At 32.6% G+C, this 22,660-nt stretch overlaps 1 long non-coding RNA gene and 1 pseudogene across 2 annotated transcripts; both read left to right on the forward strand.

Moving 5' to 3' along the window:
• The first annotated feature begins 358 nt into the window (after positions 1 to 358).
• Positions 359 to 2,217, forward strand: LOC145002181 (uncharacterized). 2 transcript variants are annotated; one of them, XR_013661840.1, is made up of 5 exons: positions 359 to 535; positions 891 to 1,004; positions 1,116 to 1,177; positions 1,658 to 1,950; positions 2,037 to 2,217. It is a non-coding gene; the product is annotated as an uncharacterized LOC145002181 (long non-coding RNA). The 2 variants fall into 2 exon arrangements; XR_013661839.1 differs by having other exon boundaries at positions 1,658 to 2,217.
• An 8,871-nt stretch (positions 2,218 to 11,088) lies between these two features.
• Positions 11,089 to 11,993, forward strand: LOC145002621 (uncharacterized; annotated as a pseudogene).
• Positions 11,994 to 22,660: the final 10,667 nt, after the last annotated feature.

The following is a 22,660-nucleotide window of genomic DNA, read 5'->3' on the forward strand; positions in this document are numbered from 1 at the left end:
TAACCGTTGTTATTTCTTTATCTAAGTTGTTTTTGAATTTGCAAAATAGCTACAAAATCTAAATCGTATCTATGTGGCTACGGAATATTTTGTAGTCATTTAGTTATGGAATATAATTCCGTAGTAGAATACAAAAAAATATTTTACCAAAAAAAAATAAATTACTATTTTAAATTGTTTTATGATTTTTAATTATGATTAATAATTTTTTTTACATGATAAGTTTTTTTTATTTATTCTTATTATCATTATTTTATTATATATTTTAAAGATATATTAACATTAACATATATAATTAAATCACAACAATCTTATGAACAGTAACTTACGTGGGTATTGTTTTCCCCACCGCTTCTCATCGACTCTCTGATTCTTTTGTCGTTCCTTTCCCTTCACAGCTTCCTCATACATCGCCTACATTTATCTGTCTCTCGATCCTTCCGTCTTCCACTACTTATCTGCCATCTGCATTCCCTAGGGTTCGTTTGTTGGCGTAGCGTTATTCGAGCGTCCCCGAATTGGAGCTAGAAACACGGTACTTTTCCATAATCTTTTCAATTTCCATCTACAAATTGACAAGGGTTTTGATCTTTGGTTGTAATTTTGGGACCTAAGTTTTTGTTACCGGTACCATCCACTTCATAGAATTCAACGTATGCTTAATTTCTTCTAAGTAAACTTTCAAATTCATATTTATTGTGAAGTGAAATTGAATCTGTTCGAAGCCCAGTCACTTAACATTCTTAGATTTACTTTTGTTCTTCTTTCTATCTTGTGGCTCAATTTCATTTACTCGATAATGTTTGATTTTGATTTTACCGATGTGTTGTTCCTGTTTCTCACTTTATCTCCATCGCCTTTCAAACCATCGAAATCGATGCATCTTGAAGATGAAAATTAATGTCATGTTGTGAACATCGACCCAGCGGCACCTCTTCATCTTCGATTCCTATCTCCCCACTGCTCCTTTCTAATCAATTGGTGGTGGAGGGAAGAACGACGAGGTAATGTTTCTTCCTCTTTCACGTTTCTTTACTTTCTGAAAACAGTTACAATATTACAACTTGCTAATGGTCGCATACGGCTTTGTTTTGTTTTCTCTATGTGACGGGAAGAGAGCTGAAACCGATGATACAGTCTCTAATACTCCTGCTACACTTGAAACGTTTGCTGAAAGGTATTAGTACAGTTTCTTTTTTTGCTTATATATGTTAACCCATAAATAGAGCTCCATCTCTCTTCTGAAAGTCAATGCTCTACACCCTCTGTAACATCACATGTTCATGGAATTATATATTGTTTATGTGTTTACAGAATTGCATGCACCCTGTGGAACATCACATGTTCATGGAATTATATATTGATTATGTGTTACAGAATTGCACACTACATGTTTGATGTTATGCTTGAGTGGAACTTATCTTCATGAATTTTTTTTTGAAGATGGTTCATGTTTTATAGTTCAGCCAGCTTATCATTTTGAATTTTGGTTGGTAATAAAATTATGTTTTTCACTTGCAATGTTTATGTTTTATAGGAATTTACTTTATGTGGTTTCTAGATAGTGATTTTTCTTTGTTTCGGTAGCTTTATTGCTCAATATTTGAGGAATAAATTATGTATCTTGTTTAAACTTTTATGTTTTTTTTTTCTTCAGATACTAAGTTTGTTCATCCAAAATCTACAAAAGGGTATAACCGGATGGTTGGTGATGTTGGATATGGTCGCAACTACTATTTTTGGCCTTAATCATGGTAATCTTATACTACTAAAAGATAAAAGTTAGGTCACTCAATCCATTTAAATCATCAAAAATTGAAGGCAACTTGATTACAGGAAAGCCACACTTCTTGAAGGAGGTAAATACTCACAAATCCTTGTAGTTTTTTAGTTGTTGACAAACATGTTATGAATGATAAGACCAGAACGCATCTTTCGTGAATTCAACAGGTATTTAACATACATCTTTCAATATTAAGTGCTTACTCTATTAAGCTCATGAAGTTAAAAATAGAAGAATCGTTGTTTTTGTTTAGGTATTCATGTGAACCTGCATCAACTGTTATCATCACATAAAATTTGAAGTTGGTACAAATATTGTTGTAATTGGTGCTCAAAGTTGCTGGTATTCTAGAGCATTTATGGTTATTTGTGTGTTTGTGATGGTTCCAGTATGAACGGTGTGACAATATTTGTAAAGAATATTTGTTTTGATGATTAGGGAACCATGTAAAAGGATTATCAATTATGTAATATATCTATAAAAATCTATGTAACTACTAAAATTAAATTTATTGCATTTTATATATTTCAACGAATATTATAAATGGAAATTGGATTTTTTTTTTTGAATATTTTTATCATTATGAATTTGTTTTGGAATCTATTTCTTCTATCGAACAAATGGCTACGGGATTTGCTACGGAACAAATGGCTACGTAATTTATTACGGAACAAATGGCTACGAAAATTTCTACGGAACAAATGGTTACGGAATTTGCTACAAAACAAATGGCTACGGAATTTGTTACGGAATAAATGGCTACGGAATTTGCTACGCACCCCGTTGTTACGAAATTGTTATAGAAATATGTTGTAGTTAAATTGCTACGGAGTAAACGTCGTAGCAAAACTGCTACGAAACTATAATTCCGTAGCTAAATAGTTTGCTACAAGAAATATAACTACGGAATCTCATTGACGAATTCCGTAGTAACTTTTGTAGTTATTCAGGTTTAGCTACGGAATTTTAGCTTTCAGCTACAGAATTTTTTCGTAGCTAAATCGAAATTTTCTTGTAGTGAATGAAATCAGATTGTAGTTATATAAGGAATCAAAATCGAAATTGATTTCAAATTTGAAAGTGATTCAAACTTCATAAAAATATCAAACGTGAATCCAAGAAAATGACCTTTTCCATTATACAAAAAGTACATTTATTGGCTAAGATTAAGTTATACAATTATACAATATATTTGATTTACATTTGAACATAGCTATATATGTATACACACACACACAAACTATATTGTATGTTCAAGGTCACCCGAGGCTCTGACAGCTCGTTTCATATGATCTCTTTTGCTGATCTGCCGAACATAAACCTACATGATTGGATCCTCTTGAACAACACTTTGCTGAATGATCAAGAGCAGTACGAGCCTATCACCGATCACATCTAATGAATGTTATTGTGCTACATTCATGAAGTTGCCAAGGTCGATCAAGAGATCGCATCTGCCTGAAGAAAGAAGCCTACAATCAAACTAATTGGGAAGGCAAACGACGTCTACAAGATGCGGATGAGTAAGATTGATCCAAAGTATCACACAGTCAAGTTCACTAGAGCCGAAGGCCAAAAGTGCTTGTTTACTCTTGATGATAAACACCTGTTCTCCACTACTTGTCTAGATCACATTCTTGACATCATTCATAGGTGTAGTCAAAACAGTGAAGCTGATAAGAAGATTTTTTTAGATATGCTTCGGTGGTATATTGACTTCCATTAAACTCTTCTCGCCATCATACCAAAGCTATTCAAGACTGTGAAGAAATCCACTCTCACTCAACCGAAATGATCTCTCGCCTCAATTGACGCAAAAGGGGAGATTGTTGAGTCTAGAAGTTGCGTCATTGGGCTTGTTTACTTAGTCCAATATTGTCACGGTCTGGGCCTGTCCAGCCATGTTTATGTCATTAGGTTATAGTATTTATGGTGCATGCATGCATCGTTATTAATACGCTTCTCAATTATTATTTCTTTCACAGTATTGTAACCCTAGCACACCTCTACAATAGAAGTTCTTAGTCAAGCTCTTCAGAGGTGTTGTAGTTTTAATCATTCAACACTTGTTTGATTCATTGTGTGTTCATGCTTTTGTTCACTTTGTATTTTACTTGTTAAGAATATATACGATCTTAAAAGAGTTTTTAACTCATCAATTGGTATCAGAGTAGGAGACTGTGTAATCCATACGCATCTCTTCTGTTGAAGAAGGTTTTAGGGTTTCCGCTATCATCATTTTTTGTTAGAGCCCTCGTCTTGTTATTGACGCTGCTCTTAGATCTCGATCTTACCCTAACTCAGTTTACTAGTCTGATTCTTGGGTTATCAAACTAAATTATCATGTCACGCGACGACTCTCATTCAAACCCTATCAACATATCGAACAATATCGGATCTACCACGAGAATCCCGATTTTATACAATCATGATTATGAAGTCTGGACGCATCACTTTGAGGACTATGTTCTTGGTTCAGAGGAAAATGGTAATCTAATCTGGGAGGCGATTACCGTGGGTCCGTTTGTTCATTCTGGAATGAATAAAACTATCAAGACGCAAAAGGAATACAATCAGCTTATTATTGACGTATCGAAAGTTCCTCAAGACGAGAAGAGCAAACTGATGAGCAACATCAAAGCTATGAGGATGATTAGATTTTCTTTACAATCTGATACCTTTCGTCTAGTTAGCTCATGCACAATAGCAAAACAAATCTACGATAGGCTTAAGGAGCTATATTCTACATGAGGATCTAGAGCATTCAATACAAACTCTTTTGCTCTTTGAGTTCGGTGACTTCAAGAAAAAGCCAGAAGAAAAACTCATTCAAGCGTTTGATCATTTCATTCATCTTCTCAGCAACATGATCAAACATGGAATTGGAAGAGAGGTAATCGAGCAGAAGGTTACTTTTATGAATGGCCTGAGACCCGAATGTATGGCAGTGGTTTCGACTGTAAAAGCTCATGAACAGTTCAAAACCTATTCATTGGTGAAGCTTGTGGGAATACTCAAGTCACATGAAAGCGTTGTGACTAAGGAAACGAATGTGGTGTCTAGTATAGGATTTGTGACCCTTCTCTCAAAGGGAAAGAGTGTGGATAAAGAAGGAGAAGAGTTGGATCATTCTGAATGTGACTTGACAAATGAATAATATGCATTAATGGTCTCTATTCCAAGAAGTTTGCTTGCAAAAAGTTCCCTACCTCCATGAATTGAAAATGTCAAGGGAGGTACAGTTCTGAAAAGGCAAAAGAGGAGGTTAAAAATGCTCCTCAATAAGAAGTAGTAAAGAAGGAAATCAAGCTAGTGGGTGGCTCTGGATATGATTGTCACATTTGTCGGGGCAAAAATCATTTTGCTAAAGATTACATTTTGAGGAAGCAGTCCGAAAAGAATGAGGGTGAAGATGATGAAGCTTACTATTTGCGTAAGCTGGAATAGATCAAGAAGAAAAAGATTGCTAACAATACAATGAATGCTTTAATTGTGCAGGAAAACATAGTTAATGATGAGTTTGGAGGCGCAGAAGTCTGGTCTACAGACTCCGAAGATGAAGAAGTTCGCAAGCCCACACATGGCAGGGCTTTTGTGGCGAAGGAAGATAACTCTGAGTTTGCTGGAAGATGTTTGATGGTGACTGTTGAAGTGCACAGATGAGAGACTACACAACCGATGGAGGATGTGATGAGGCGAAGGAAAGAGAAGACAGGTGCTTCGCTGCCAAACCGATGGGTGAGCAGATCAACAGATGCGATCAGTTGATCAAGAAGGTGCAATCCATTCTCGAATCACTAAAAATACCTATCACGGACTATGAAAAGGAATTAAACGAATTAAAATTCAAGTTTTCTAGTTTAAGTGGTAGTCTAAAATAAAATCGCCTAGCAAATTCTAAACTAACTGATCAACTCAACAGGGTGTCTTCTAAGAGTGAGGAAAGAAGGATGTGGATAGAGAAGAAGGAAGTGGAGTTAGTTAGGGAGAACGATGAAGTAATTTATTTGCAATGTGATAATTTGAAGCTTTTGAAACAAAGAAACATTTTTGCTTGATTGCTAAACGTTTATATACTAATATCAGTCAATTGCATTTAGATTGTGAGATCGGTAAAAAGATTCATAAAATGATTTTGGCCTTCTTGGAATTAAAGGAGGACAAAGTTGATGTTGATGGTTATAACTATGAATCTATTGTTTCTTTAGATGAAACTTCTGATGCCTATAGGATCGGTCTGGACAAAATCGAGTCCTTTATTAAGTCCAAAGACCATCTGTAATCAAACTTTTTAGACTAAGGAAATTATTGGTCTTTATGATAAGGCCCATATAGGGGTTTGTCCTAATTTGGAAAATTGGTCCATAAATGGGCCTTTGTGGATCCATTAGTTTGGGCCTTTTGGTTCACTAAAGCTTATAACAAGAACATTAAAGTCATAAGGTTCCAGATAGGTGACTTGGTACTTAGGAAAAATTTCCAAAATACCAAGGATCCTACTGTGGGCAACTTGGCACCTAAATGGGAAGGTTCATATCTCATTGATTCAAAAGCATGAAAGGAAGCATATTGGTTAGCGACCCTTGAAGGGAACATCTTGCCAAGATCTTAGAACGTCATCCATCTAAAAACATACTTCATTTAATTTGTATTGATCATTTTCAAACAAACTAAAGGTACAATCTCTCTACCTTCTACTTTTATCTAATTCTTTTAGTTTTTTGAAAACCATAACTAAATTAAGCATAGGAGGGGTATTAGCCAAGCTAACGCCCAACCCAAGCTAACGGTTGCTATTTGTAGGAACATAAGGATCCTAACACTCAAGGATCATGACACACAATGACCCTAATATTCAATGATCCCGATATAATAAGAGCCTAACTTTCGAGGATCCTAGCACTCATGGATCCTAATAAATACATAACTAAGTGATCTTGACTATTGCATGTATCTAAGTACCTATAAATAGAGACTTATCATCTCTCCTATGATTAAGGGTACTTAGTCCCCTCTAGGCCTGACAATCGTGTCGTGTTCGAGTTGGCGTGTCGCGGTTTGGCGGGTCAAAATATGTCAACCCAAACACGGCCCATTTAAATATACAGGTCATGGGTTGGCGGGTTTGGAACATAAACCCATATATGACCTGCCAACACATTTATTTATACGGGTTCACAGGTTGGCGGGTTCGTGGGTCCAAATTTTAGACATTTAAGTCTTAAACATCCAAATGAAAATTAAAAACATTTATAGAAACATGTTACAGACTTAGCATTAGAGGTTACGAATTACAACCTTAGACTATCCACCACGAGTCAAAATGTCAAAATAGTTAAATGGTCTATGAATCAATGGTATATAATATATAATACTTATTAAATATTAATACTTGATATAAAAATATATTTAAAAATAAAATAATTTTTTTATTGAGTATATAAACAGGTTGGCGGGTCAACCTGTTTATTTTTTGAGAAACCCATATATGACCCGTTTAATAAACGGGTTGGCGGGTCGGCGGGTTGAAAAACTCAACCCAAACGTATTTATTTCGTGTCGTGTCACGGGTCGTGTCGAGAATTGCCAGCCCTAATCCCCTCTAAGGCTTACAGAGCTAGTTACCTCCTTAATACGAGTTAGGGTATATACACCTCTCTTGGACACATGAAGTCTTACTATGGTGGATAAGGGGGTCATTTCACGCTTCAGTGACTTGGAGGGGCTAGGGGAGGCCATGGGCACCCAGGTTTTTGGCATAACAGTTAATATCATAAGGAATATAAACTAAATTTTTAGAATTTCAAAGCCAAATCATAAATTGAAAACAAATCCGAACTACAAAAACAAAGTTTTAGCAAATCATAACAACAACTGACGTATTATCGTAATTTCTGTAACTTCAAATTCTTATAAAAAAAAAAACAAAAATCCTAACTAATTTTGAACTTTACAAAAATTTCTATATAATCCAGAAAATTAAAAACCAAATGTCAAATATATTTAAACTTAGAAAACCTAACAGATGGACTCCGTCTCTAGTCACCGCCTAGGGTCCGTGTTGTCACTCGTTCGACGGCGACAATATGGTCTGACGGACATTGTCCCTCCCATCGCCAGTTGAAGTCGAAGTCATTGAGGTCTTGCCAGTCGGCTTTGTGGATCAATGTATGTCCTTCTATTGACTAATTCTTGCATATTCACTACTCTCGCCATATCTCTATTTCTATCTTTTACGGTATATTTTTTATATGAAATTGATATTTCTTGCTTCTATTTTAAAGCTATTATTTTTCTTTTTCTGTGTGCTGTCATAAAGGAAAAAAAAAACTTTGGGAACATAAGAAAGCCATGATTATTTGCCTAGTACCTTCCCCAAATATATACATATTCAATTAATATATTTATTTACTTACTTATTAGGTGTTATAAACTTTTGATTTTATTGGATTGTCTTCTAGATTATGAATTTGTTTGGAAATAAATAAACTATGAGAGTTATTAAGTTTGTGTATGTTGAGGTTGTAATCGTTTTGATATGTGATTTAATAAATAAGTAGGTGTGAGACCCATATATTACTTGAGTTTATTTAAAAAAAAAAAAACTAAATACAAAATTTTAAACATTTGAGAAGTATGAATTTATAAACAAAAGTGAAAAAATATTGAATTATAAAAATTAAAGTGTTGTTTTATCTTTTAAATCTAAACAAATAATTTAGATAAATAAATAAAGAAAATTAATGAATCTTTAATTTAGTAATTTTGAAATTAGAAGGAAAGTTCATTAATGAAATTGATATGGATTTAAATAGTATCTACAATTTAATAAAATGAAAAAAAAAACCATAAAATAACATGTGGAATAAACATTAATTTAAAATAACCACAAAATTACATTTGGCAAAATAAATAAGAATGTGACATGTGACAAAAAGATTTTTATTTATTAGGGAGGATTCATGCTTTTTAATTTTGATGTACTCATCTTTTCGATTATTAAATTCTTTGGAGATAAACAAAAACATAAGCAAATTAATAGGTTTTGCTAGAATAAAAAATTATAATATAAAGACTTTCAAAAAAACAATTATAAAATTTTTTTTTTTCTCATATTCATAAAAAAACTACATTTTCATTATCTTATCATTAATAAATTTTATTTAAATTATAATTTATCATACAAATTAATTTATTTTCTAGATACGTGATATATTGCTAATTAAGTGTGAGACCCGTATATTATACGAGTTAATTTTTAAAAAATAAATATTAAAATGTAAGCAGTAAATATTTTTGTATGTAAAACTTTAAAATAAGAAAGAAATAAACATATTCATTGCAATTTAATTTTATATATATTATATTTAATATTTTACATATATAAATATATGATTTTAATTTTAAAAAAATTGAAACAAACCAAAAATTGACAAGTGGATAATATTTAATTTAAAAATACCATAAAATGATAAGTATCAAAACTCATAAAAGATTGACAAGTAGTAAAAAAAAACCTTCATTTATTAGAGAATATATACTTCGGCCCCTCCTATTCTAATGCTCATGTTCCGCCCCTGTTGAGATATGCTTAAGGATATTGAGGCTTCAAAAATATTAAGGATCCTGATCTTGGAATCCTGCTCCTAACAACAATTAATTAATTCTTATTGATTTTCATTAATTTATCAATTAACAAATCAATTATTTAACTATTGATCTCATATAAATTTATAAATTATATAACAAATTAAAAGATCGATCATTTATTTCCAATTAATATATTCATATAATACCTAGTATATTAACAAATCATTTTTCTGCTTCTCCTAATACCATTTCTAGCTATTTCTCGTTATGATGTAACCTAAAAAAGAATTTGATTCTATTTGCATTTTTATACCGATTTACTTATAATCTTAGACACCTTAATCTAACGTAAAAGAGTTCACAAAAATGGATTATTTGTATAATGTTCACAAGGCTAAATATGAGAGACTCGCTCCAGCGTGAGAACTTAAAAACCATAAAAATGAATTAACTTTTTATGTTGTGATATGATACATTTACGCACATATGACTAACAAATGTACGTCATTGTTTCACATCCACAATAAGATTGGTTTCTTTTCTTTTTTATTCTTCTTTGTTTTCTTGATTGAACTTCTATGATTAATATATGTCGTGAGTTATTTGGTTTGCACTTAGTCATCTCTCTTTTTATATATATATATATATATATATATATATATATATATATATATATATATATATATATATATATATATATATATATATATATATATATATATATATATATATATATATATGAGAGTCGCTTCTTCACCCTGTCGAACACATCTCATGTGGTCACATGAGCTGGTCAGAGCAAACCCCAACGGTACGTCGCCCCAGCCCATTATTACTTCTTGTAACCTAAGTATCAATTTTGTTATAGCTACAAGTTATAGAGTTTGAATATTATGTACCATATAATAACAAAAGAAAAACTTCTAAATTAAAACGAGTAAGATGGGTTTATAGTTTGTTCATCTAACCAAGTTATATATTTTTATCAAATATATAATGAAATAGATACTTTTTATCAATAATATTTAATTTTATTTTAAATTAGTACAAATTACCAATTTGCATACCGGTAAAGAAAGATTGACAACAATTTGAAATATATGTTTATCAACTACTAAAAAGTCCAATTTATTACGTGAATTAGTAAAAGTATATAGATTCCAACTCAACAAGTAATCTTATTTTATAGGATTAAATTATTTAAAAAGTATTTTAGAATATGGAACATTTTAGAAAGAGAAAAACAACATAGATTCAATTTGTATTTTAACAAAAAAAATCTAATTACTTTTAAACAACTCTTTAATTCTATTTATGTATACTCGAACCATCGACGTGAAATAGAAAAAGTGAACTCGTAACGACTCTGGGATAGAAACCTTTGGTGAAAAAACAAAAAAAAAATTAAATAGGATGGGTTAATAGCTAGTCCACTGTAATTAATTTGATTCCTTAGCCTACAAATGAGGTGTCCCTTGAAATGTGTTCAAATCTCCCAATCTTTATTCAAACAAAAAAGAAATATCCATAGATTAATCTTAATAAAGATTTTGACAAGTCCCTGTGGAACTATCTAAGCATTCAATCCAACTCCTTTAAAAGCCATTTTCCTTTCCCAATTTTCATTCAGCTTTTAGCGTTCTTATCAATTCTCACGCTTTTCTCATCTATTCCTCACACATATTAGTACACCTTAAACACAGACAAACTAACACATGGGTACTTTGGTGGGACATGTGGCACCAGGATTTGTTCTTCTTGTTATCGGTTTTTGGCACCTTCTCAACCACATCAAACTTCATGTTCAAAACCATAAAACCTATCATTTTCTGCCATGGTTTCCCTCCATCAAGATAAGGTATTTGGAGCTTTACTTGATCATGATAGCTTGTTCCATGTCAATAGCTATGGAGCTATTTATTGGACCAGATCGCCACCAGCCGTTTGACACAGACGGCACCATTCCTTCCAACCATCTACACAACTTTGAACACTCATTTATTTCCCTGACCTTTTTCGTCTATGCTGCCTTTGCGATACTACTAGACAAGTTTGTACCCAATGCCCAATACGAGTTGACTCATTTGCTTAAAGGTATTGCCTTTGGGCAACAACTCCTCCTCTTCCACCTCCACTCAGCAGACCACATGGGTATTGAAGGACAATATCATAAGCTTCTACAAATACTAATTCTTATCTCTTTTATCACTACCCTTATGGGCATTGGCTACTAGAAAAGCTTCATAAGGTCCGTTAGCATACTCTTTCAAGGTCTTTGGCTCATTCTTATGGGTTTCATGCTTTGGACTAGAAGCTTGATTCCTAAAGGTTGTTTCTTAAACCTGGAAGTGGGTCACCATGTGGTCCGGTGCCATGGAGAAGAAGCCTTAGAACGGGCCAAGTCATTGGTGAATTTTCAGTTTATTTGGTATCTAATATGGCTGACAATCTTTGCTGTATCGCTTTACTTGGCTATGCATAAAATCTATGCGGGAAAAGTGTAACAATGTACGATTTTGTAAAAGTAAATGGAAATATGGAGGCTCAAAAGAAACCTGGTGAATCACAGAGCTTTCTTGTAATGAAGAAATCTTTTTCTCCATTTGACATGGAAGAGTAGATATGGAAGGCTTATATGAATAAAAAAGAAGCTCTGAATTGGTCAGTTTTACAGCATCTCCATAGAAAAATTGGACCTATATATACACTATTACCACCATAGTGAAAATATTAATACTTGTCCTACATAGCATACAAAAGTTTCTTACCGGTATATCAAATACTAGTTTATAACCCGTGAAACTACGGTTAGAAAATCAATTAAATTTTCTAAATAAAAAATTCAAAACTATTAATTAATAATTTTAAATAACTTATTAATTAAGAGATATTATGTTAGTTATATATAAAATTATAATCGTTGATTCAAATAAATACATAAAATATATTATCTTATAATTTGTATAAATTTTATTTTTTATAATTTGATTTATTTTATTCTATTTTTATTCTAATGTTATTAATTTAATATAATTAAAATGAGATATAAATTTTGAAATTTGAAATTTAAAATGGGGAATCAATAGATTGACAAGTGTTATGATATTAATTACAATGCTTAACATAGTAACACTTGGCAAAATAACTACTCTTTTATTAGTATAAAGAGATATACTTTCTACCTCCTTTTTGTTAATTTTTTATAAGTACATTCTAAAAATCAAATATTATTTTCAATAAATTACACCATGAAATAGAGCTAATTAAAATCTTTAAAATGTGAGCAATTAGTTTGAATCCACTCGGTGAAATGAGACTTAGAAATTAATAAGAGACCTTAAATCACAATAGGTGGACTAGTGGATCTTGTACCCCACTAACCCAGTAACCCATCAGTATTAGTATTGAGAAAATTGCAAATTTAACCAAAAACATTAATTATTTTTCGGAATATAGGCAAAAAAAAATTATATTTTTAGTCACTGAAATTACAGATTGATTAAACTCATCTGTGATTTCGTCAAGTCATCTGCGAACGTACAAGTGGTTAAAGCACAGATGTTCTTTAGACACTTGTACATTCGCAAGTGGTTTTTTTCATATTATATATATATATATATATATATATATATATATATATATATATATATATATATATATGCTTTTCTAAGATAAAATCGTAGATGGACTATCTCCATTTGCAACTTCCTTTCATTTTCACCTGTGATTTTGTGATTTTTTTTGTTTTTTTTTTTTTTTTAATTTTGATTACGAAATTGATAGGGTTTGACTACGAAACAATTTTATTATATATAAACTTTTTCAAAAATTTTTATTTAAAACCTCTCTAAAAAAAATGAATGAATATTTGTTTTGCATTGTAACTGGTAGGGGGGAAAGTTTTTCACAACAAGAATTGGGAGTATTAGGGAGGTCACTTTTTGCGACGACATGACCAATAGCGGCGACACGAGACTATAAGTGCTTCGTGTCGCTGCTAAAACAATAGAGTCATCGCTAAAGATATGTGTCGGAGATCCGTCGGAGACACGCCCCTTTCAATCCTGACCCTTGGTTCGGCACATAATCCAACAGGTAGGGCTTGTTCCTGTGGTTCGAAAAGACTCCGGACAGTGGCCGAAATATCAATAGAAACAACATCAATAACGGCGACACAGGAGTATTAGAGACGACGGTATATACGACGACAAACGAGTATTAGTTACAAGGTAATAGCGACGACTCTTTATAGACGACTTGCCATCGCTAAAGGTATTAGCGGCGACATAGGGCATCAATTGCGATGATTTTTTCCGCCGCTAAAGGTTACATTTTTTGTTATGTCAGGGAGGTATTTATGAATTCACTTTGACATTATCTGAATATATTAGTTATAGTGAGTTTATATCTTTAGTGTGAAAAAAAACCGGTTTGTTAGACAAATATAAAATTAGTTTTCGTTTCTATCATCCTAAATTTAATCATTATGTAGCCATGATTGAAGACATGGATATAGAATGTTGATTAAAGTAATCAGATCGAGTGGAGGAAGGGTTGTAAAAGTGTTTGTGGTGGCTGATGAAGGTGATGCAGTTATAGACGGTAGTGAGAGTGGAAATGAGTTGGTTGGTAATTTAAGCAGCAATAAAGGGAGCAACAATCCAATAGAAACTTTCATGACTCCAAGTGTACCTTAATTTCATAGTGTTGGTGAAAATGTTAATGTGAGGTATTCACCTTTTCAATATGTAGACCTTGAGAATTACAAGTATGTTGGTGATGATGATGTTGGTACATATCTTAATGACGTGGGTGGTCGTTGTATCGATGGTTCCGAACAAGAAGTTAAAGTTATGAATAGGCGTGTAGTAGATAAAAGTAAAAAGAAAAAAGTTATGATTCAGAAACATGAAAATGTACATGGTTACGTGGATTATGTTGATGTTGCTGATGTAGCTTTAGATATAACCGACTTAGAAAGCATTTCTGATGGAGATGAGTTAGGTGATGAAGTTAAAGTTATGTTTTCCGATAACCTTTTTCACGATATGCCCCCTATAGCAGCATGTCCAGTTGATGTTAATGAAGATATCCCAACACCATTGGTAGATATCGATGTTCAAAAGATTGAATGTATCAGTATATTTTACAACAAAGACCTTCTAAAATGGGCGATTAGGAAAAAAAAGTCTTTGAGAAGGTTTTCAGACGAGTACAAGTAGATCGACCAAATCAAGGTATGAGGTTGTGTGTTTTGGGAAAAATTGTTCCTGGTTACTAAGAGCAATGAAATTAAAAATTTTGGCGGACTTTTCTAAGTGAAAAAATTTGTTGACGTACACACATGTTATTCAACAATTTTGCAACCTAATCATCGACAAGCAAACAAGTATGTTTTGGGTGAATATCTTGTTGATGTTTTGTCTGAATATTATAGTAGAGTATACTGGGGACAAGATATTATTAATGATATGAATGCTCAACTGAAAATCAATGTCTCAAACCATTGGGATCGGCGTGCGAAACAATATGCATTATTGTTATTAAGTGGTAGGAAAGAGGATTCTTTTACCAAACTGCTTCTAGCATATTTACACAATTTGGTCAAATATAATTTAGGTATCGTGACACATATTCAAACAGATGATGATGATCGGTTTGAGTTCTTGTATCTCACACTTGGTTGCTCGGTTAGTATTATTATATTTCATTATTTTTTTGGTGTAGTTGAATAGATATACAATGTATTTTAGGTACACACTTTTATCAATTTTTGTAAGCCGGCCCTTGTAGTAGATGGAGCCCACCTAAAGAGTGAGTTTAAAGGTACCCTGTTACTTGCAGTTACTAAGGATGGACAAAACCAAATATTCTTGTTTGCATATGGCATATGAAAAAATGAGTGTACAGCTTCTTGGACATGGTTTTTTCAAAAAATATGTGATTTCGTAGGCAATAGGGAGGAGCTTACAATTATATCTGATAGGCCTCCATCTATAGCGACATTTGTTGCCAACATTTTTCTTCATGCTCATCACAAAATATGTGGTGTCTATTTGTATTTCAACATAGTATCTAGATACAAGAAGAGTAAGACATTTATAGGAATTTTTTGGGGGATTGTAGAGCGTATACAGTTGATGGTTTTGATGTTGCCATGGACCTTTTGAAAAAAACAAAAGAACCAGTATGGGAATACTTAAAAAGTATAAATCCTGAAACTTGATCTAGGACACATTTTAGAGGGAACATATACAATCTTATGTCTTCCAACAGTGCAGAGTCTATAAATGCATTATCTCGACACATACGTAAGGGGCCGATATTGATGTTGATCGATTTTTTTCATGGAATAATGCAAGAGTGGTGGTTTCAAAGACATAACTTTGCAGGTACTAACTTTTAATATTAATGTTTTTATTAAATGTTATTGATCTTAACTGTGTAATTTTTTCTATTTTTTAAATAGAAGCAACAACAACACTCACCCCTTGGGTCGATGATATTGTAAAAGAAAATAAAAATTCTTTTAGTAATTGGGATGTTCACATGATCTTAAGTAACAAATACGAGGTCAAAAAGGGGGCACACAACGTGATTATTGATTTCCAACAAAAGACATGTACATGTAGGCATTGGCAACTTGACGACATACCTTGTTGTCATGTCCTAAGAGCGTTAATAGTCAACAATTACCAAAACTAGTCGATGTTTGCATTAAATGCTTACCATAATGAAACATTGAGGAACACATATGAGGAATCAGTAAACCCATTTCCAAAACCATTCGAATGGGAGATTCCCAATGATTTAATGATTGTTAAGCCACCTATAATGGACAAACTCCAGCCAGGCAGGCCAAGAATCACATACCAGATTCCATCCCAAGGCGAGGGTCCAATTAGAAAAGTGTTTTCTATATATGGTCAAGCAGAACACACGAGAAAAAATTATTCTGGAAGGGCATCCAGTAGTGTAGCACGTCGCACGAGAATTCCTACTACGGAAACGACATTTAATATCGAGACTTCTATGAGTTGCTCACAATCATATCACACCAATTTTGATATAAAATCACCTTAAATTGAATAGGTATTAATTTATTATGTATTGTAATGTTTTTATTAAATTTTCTAAGTTGTTGCTATGCTTTTATATTTTAATTTAGTTTGAATATCATAACAACGAATGAAGGTTCTATATTGTAACATGTTGTTTTATGCTTTTATACTTGGAAAATTAACGGTAAACAAACATATTAATGTAAAATAAATACCAAATTCAAGTCATAATAATGTTACAAATTTTTTTTAACTAATTATTAAAATCAGGGAATTGTAATGGTTACTTCTCTTTCTCGATGGTTATATAGTTATTCCTAACGCTCATTTTATCTTCCAACTGATCGTTTCGCACCCTAAGATGTATCACCTCTGCGTCCTTGTTAGCAAGCCATTTTTCAGTCATTTTGATTGTCTTCTTAGTCTTTTTTATCCATTCTTTATGCGCTTTGATTTTCTTTTTATTAAGGTCTATCCATTCTTGATCTTGTTTGCATTACGATGTAATAACTTTATGACGTTGACTGAGAAGTCAGGATGCCTCTTTATCCTATTATTTTTGTTTTTCAGCCTTTTTCAATTCTTGAAAATTTTCATCTGACATATATGAGCCTGCCGAAGATGGTGTAAAAAAGGGGTCGACTACATCACAATAGTAACAATCTACTTCAATGCATGAGCAAATTTCGAACTTTGGGGATGAACTGATAATAAAGTCAAGATTATATATAGAATTTTTAATTAGAAAACGGTGCTATATGTTGTATTTATACGTCCTAGTAATCTATAAATCATAGTCCAAATTCAACCATTTCGTAGTCAGAGTTGGAATTCATAGTCAAACATTGAAATGACTACACATAAATGACAAGTCAATGTAGTACCTGCAAATCATATTCAAACTTCGAAATGACATCACATAAATGACTGTTTGACATAATAAGTCATTGTAGTACATAGAGATTCCACTACACTTTTCAAGTCCATGTTAACTCTCCTTTTTATGATTATTATAAATAGACGTGTAATCTATATGAAACGAACACCCATACCATCTATACGAAACCAACAACCCATATTCACAAATGTTATTGAATGTAGAAACTTCTTCGAATGCTCTACTAGGTTCCAATTCTCCACGACCATGGACAACAAACGAGGTATTGTGTATGACATGATGTTTGCTTAGTGTTAAGGAGTGTGTAACGCCACTGGATCCCCCGCATTGCGTAGTTGGTGATGAATGGACCCGCATACAACTTTCTTTAACCTTGAGATCAGAGAAGGACAACACTAACTACAATCTAATATTGTCAGTAAATGGATGGATGTAAAAAGAGAAGTCACATGGTTCAATAGAGTATGTAATTATGCGAAAATGATGAAAACTTGTTATGCAGACGAGGAAGAGTTTTTGGAAATTGTTATAGATTTTTACATTTTGCAGCGTGAAGGCAGAGACTTTGAATATGAGGATGTTTGGAAGTTTGTTAAGAATAATCCATATTTCATGTAGATGGCTCTATTATTATGAAAATTTCATATTTGTAATGTTTTAAGTGTAATGCTTCATGGAATTGTTATTTGTAATGTATTTGTAATGTTTTAAGTGTAATGTTTCATGTATATGGCTCTATTATTATGAAAATTTATTATTTGTAATGTATTTCTAATGCTTCATGGAATTGTTATTTGTAATGTATTTGTAATGTATTGTAATAAATTGTTAAAAAAAACCAACGAGTTTTCATAAATAACATTAAACAGAGGAGGTACATCTAATACATACGAAATACATTTAAATAATTACATGGTACAAACCTTATAAATAGAAATAAATATTAAATAAATGGGACATACTTCAAAATATTCCAAGGGGCTTCATATTGGAATTCCAACCCGCCACTTAATGATTTGTATTCCTCCTTAGCAGCTTCCAAGATGACATCATTAGTAGCATTTAAATGGGCATAATCAATTTTGGTATCAAGTTTGTTGAATAATAGAATTTCAGTTTTGATTTCATACCAATTTGCTGCGATATCTAGGTTATCACGACATTTTGCAGTAGGCATTCGAGTTTCAGCGTTAAAGATATTAGTTAAAACGAGTCCAAAACATTTGTTCGTTCAACTTGCTGGTCTCGTACACATGAATATATGCACGACTAAGAACCAATTACTCTTCATCGGTCCATGGTTTTGAAGTCATTTTTAGTGAAATAAATAGAGTAAATTCCAAATCTAATATATGAAGAGCTAATTGTTCATATCCATTTTAATTGTATCACATTACAATTTTACCTTGCAACTATGGACTCACATGTACCACTTAGATGGAGCAAAGAAGAGGAGGCCTCTTTGGTTCAAGCTTGGATCGTAACTATAGAGGAGGATTTTCCACCAAGTCCGCCAGAAGTTCGCGTTGGATCATTTTGGTCTTGTGTCTGTCATTTGAGTCACCATCAAATGGGTTGTACTCAATATCGAAGAAGAAGAGATGTCAAAGCCAAGTTTCTAGATTTGAAAAAAAATGGTCAAGCATTTTCAACGTATTTACACCAAGCTGGATAATGAACATGTGAATATGGATGAAGACATTCTCATACATGTGGCTATGGAGCTATACCGTTTTGAATCTGATTGTAGGGAGTTTACGCATTGGGAGGCATGGAATCTTTTAAAGAATGTACCTCACTTTTAATATGCATGTTAGTTAAATACGATTAGAAGTAGAATGTTTTTAAGTTACATTGTTTGTTTTTTACGTGTGTTTTGTTACTCCTTTAATGTATGTTCTTTCGATAATGATGATTAAACATGAATTAAGAAAAAACATCCATTTTCATTTCATTAAAACATTAACCCATAACTAGTACATAATAGGACATAAAATGCAATGACGTACATGAATAACTACTACATAATAGGACATAAAATGCAAAGGGGTACATGAATAACTACTTCTATTTGGGAGGTAAATGACCACCCTTTCATTTGGTATTTCCCATTGCACATGTGATGGTATATAATTCACCATCTCAGATCCGAATGTAGCTCGATACATGACATCTTTCAACTTATAATAAACCATTTCGTGAATGGCTTTAGACGTACCGGTTCTTAGACATGTTATAACGTGCCCACAAGGTATGCCACTTTTTTGCCATTTCCCACAACTACATACCCTACGTTCAAGTTGTAGTTTGCTAGTGTCGAAATTGTCATCGACTTCAAATGTATCCCCATAAATACGTCTTGCCTCCCAATTGTAAGACTTCACATGCTTTTGAACCTTATTCTTAGCATAAGGGGTCACACCAACAGAAATCCTCCCTGCAATATTTGTTAATTTAAAAATAATAACATAAGAAAAAACAAACTATAACTATAAAGGTACCTTCAATTTCATCCCATTCAACATATGCAATTGTATCGACTGATTGATTAACTCAATAATCGTTGTTATAGGTAACTCATGTGTGGAGGTGGATATATTTTTCAGAATTTTAGGAATATCAGTGGATTTAACATTGTAACGTACTTTAGGAAAAAAATGTTCGTACCCATTTTAAAATTACTATATTGTTAAGCCAGAAAATTGGACTCCTAAGGAAGGTGCAGAAAAGTGGATTCCTACATGCACATTGCAAGCTTTCCAAACAAAAGTAAATTTCATGAACACTATATGCATTGCATGACTTCCAAAACAATGTTTCGGCTTCCGTATCATTAGGTCCGATAAAATCTCGTATTTTTTGAGCTATATGTTTGGGACAATACCCATGATACGAATCTAGGTAGACTCTCTCGACGGCACAGTCTATTTTATCATATAGGTTGCTTATGAAACTATCCTCTGTATCGTCACCTAAACATTCTTTTAAGTTCATCCTGAACCATTCCCAAGATTCGTCACACTCTAAGGTTCCCAAACCAACTGCTAAGAGTAGGGGTTCAGGGTTTCCGTCAAAAGCCATACTAAAGTACATTGTTGTCAGATAGTTTCCAAGTAGGGGTAAATAACCCACATATATTAACGGTATCATGTACATAAGGAAGGCACGGATCTGCAAAAAAAACATACTTATATTGGAGATAAGTTAAATCTAAACGAGATACATTACCTACAACTATTAATTAACTCAATAAAATAAATTTGTTATACCACGCAACCTAAAGCCACAAAACATAATTGAAAGTGGTTGGTATCTGTTTTCTTGATGGTGTGAAGGTATTCGGATTTGTTCTTTCAAGATTATGCAAGAATATTGGTAAGTGACAAAGCTTCTTTCAGTATAAGTACTCATTTTCACAAGCAATGAACATGTTTTACACTTATCAAACGAATCCAATTAGAAATATACACAAGTTGGTGCTTTTTTGCACTTTATAGAAAAACTTGAAGGATTCATAGTCAAACCAGATGATTTCATTATCAAACTTTACTGCTTGACAAGACAAGGCAGTGTACTTTTTCGCACTTCATAGTTCAACTTGAAGGATTCATAGTCAAACCAAATGATTTCATAGTTAAACGTTACTGATTAACAAGACAAGGCAGTATACTTGTGTGCACTTCATAGTTCAACTTGAAATATTCATTATCAAACCAGATGATTTCATATTCAAACTTTACTGATCGACAAGACAAGACATTGTACTTGTCAGTAGTTTATAGTTCAACTTTTTGGATTCATAGTCAAACCAGTTGATTTCATAGTCAAACTTTATTGATTGACAAGACAAGGTAGTGTACTTGTCTGTAATAAAAATTCTTGTATAAATGGGTAATACTCACTCCATGCAAATTATCTGTGAAGTCAATCGTATTTGATCAAATAAATCAAGCGAATGAAATACTGCAATTGCGGAGGTGAACGCATCATTAGGATATCGGGAACAACTAAAAACCCAGGAAGATTATTCTACGCTTACCCATATATGGGATCATGATTTTAGTTCTTTAATAATTACGCCCTCATATTTATATGACAACTATTCTTCTTGTCTATCTTTAAATTAACAGGGACCAAAATGCGGGTTTATCAGTTGGGTTGATGAAGAGAAGGACCAATCTTCTATGGTAATAGCTAAGCTAGCTAAGTTTAATAAGCACTTTCAATCAGAAAATAAGTTGGAGATAGTATTGGTTTGTAGTTGGGTGTTTTTTTTGGCAATTATTGTTTTCAAGTTATAAGCTTTTTAATTTTTTTTATAAGTTTAAATTTGTAACATCAGTAACATGGTGTATTTGTTGTTATGTTTAAAGTTTTGAAGTTGTAACGTTAAAAAAAATGGTGGAATCGTTGTTATGTTTTAACTATTGAAGTTATTACTACATTACCTATGAAGTAATTATTATTTAACACTTGATAATCAAATCCAACATTCAATTATATATATATATATATATATATATATATATATATAATGCTTGAAACTAATTGTTCCATAAACATACTAATGAAAACAGTGCAATCTTCCAAATCACCACTTTGTTGGGAAACATTTGTTTCCAAAATGAATTTCATATCCAATGGAATCCTTGGGATGTTCCTCTGTGCCCAGTAGTTTATCTTGTCTAAATGATTTGCCACCTGAGCCGTAAAATTGCTAATGGTTCCATCCGACTCGAATTCTTCATAAGTATTCTTACTGAGACTCTCATAAAGTTGGACTTCTATTGACTCCAATCGTAGTTACCCAAATAACCAGTGATTAGGAAATGAATGAATCGGCATTAGGACCTATACAAAGTTGAAAATAAGAATTATGTTTACGTAACACGACACAAAAACAAAACAACAATAATGAAATTAATTTCAAAAAATAAATTCCAGTTTATTGTATCCACATTCCACTAAGGAGCCATGAAGTTGGGGTATGTAGCAATACCAGATATAAACGCTTTCCAATTGAAACCATCCTCGAGAACATGGCAAGAAATTTTTTTTGGAGGCATTATTGTATAACGATGACTATCAAATCGTCTATCCATCAATAGTCTAATCCAAATCGTCAGATGCTGCGAAAGTTGTGATACTTTTGTTATTAATTAATAAATAAAAAGAAATTACAATAATAAAATAAAAGATAGTTACCGCTTCATCCAACCATCCGTTGTGTATATACCCAAACAACGCACTCCAAAACTCTCTCTCTAATACCAAATTGTATAAATGGTGCTCCACGTTATATGCATGAAAAAAATAATTTTGTAACAC

This window comes from Lactuca saligna, chromosome 6 (genome assembly GCF_052625555.1).
Source record: "Lactuca saligna cultivar CGN05327 chromosome 6, ASM5262555v1, whole genome shotgun sequence".
In the NCBI taxonomy this organism is placed as follows: domain Eukaryota; kingdom Viridiplantae; phylum Streptophyta; class Magnoliopsida; order Asterales; family Asteraceae; genus Lactuca; species Lactuca saligna.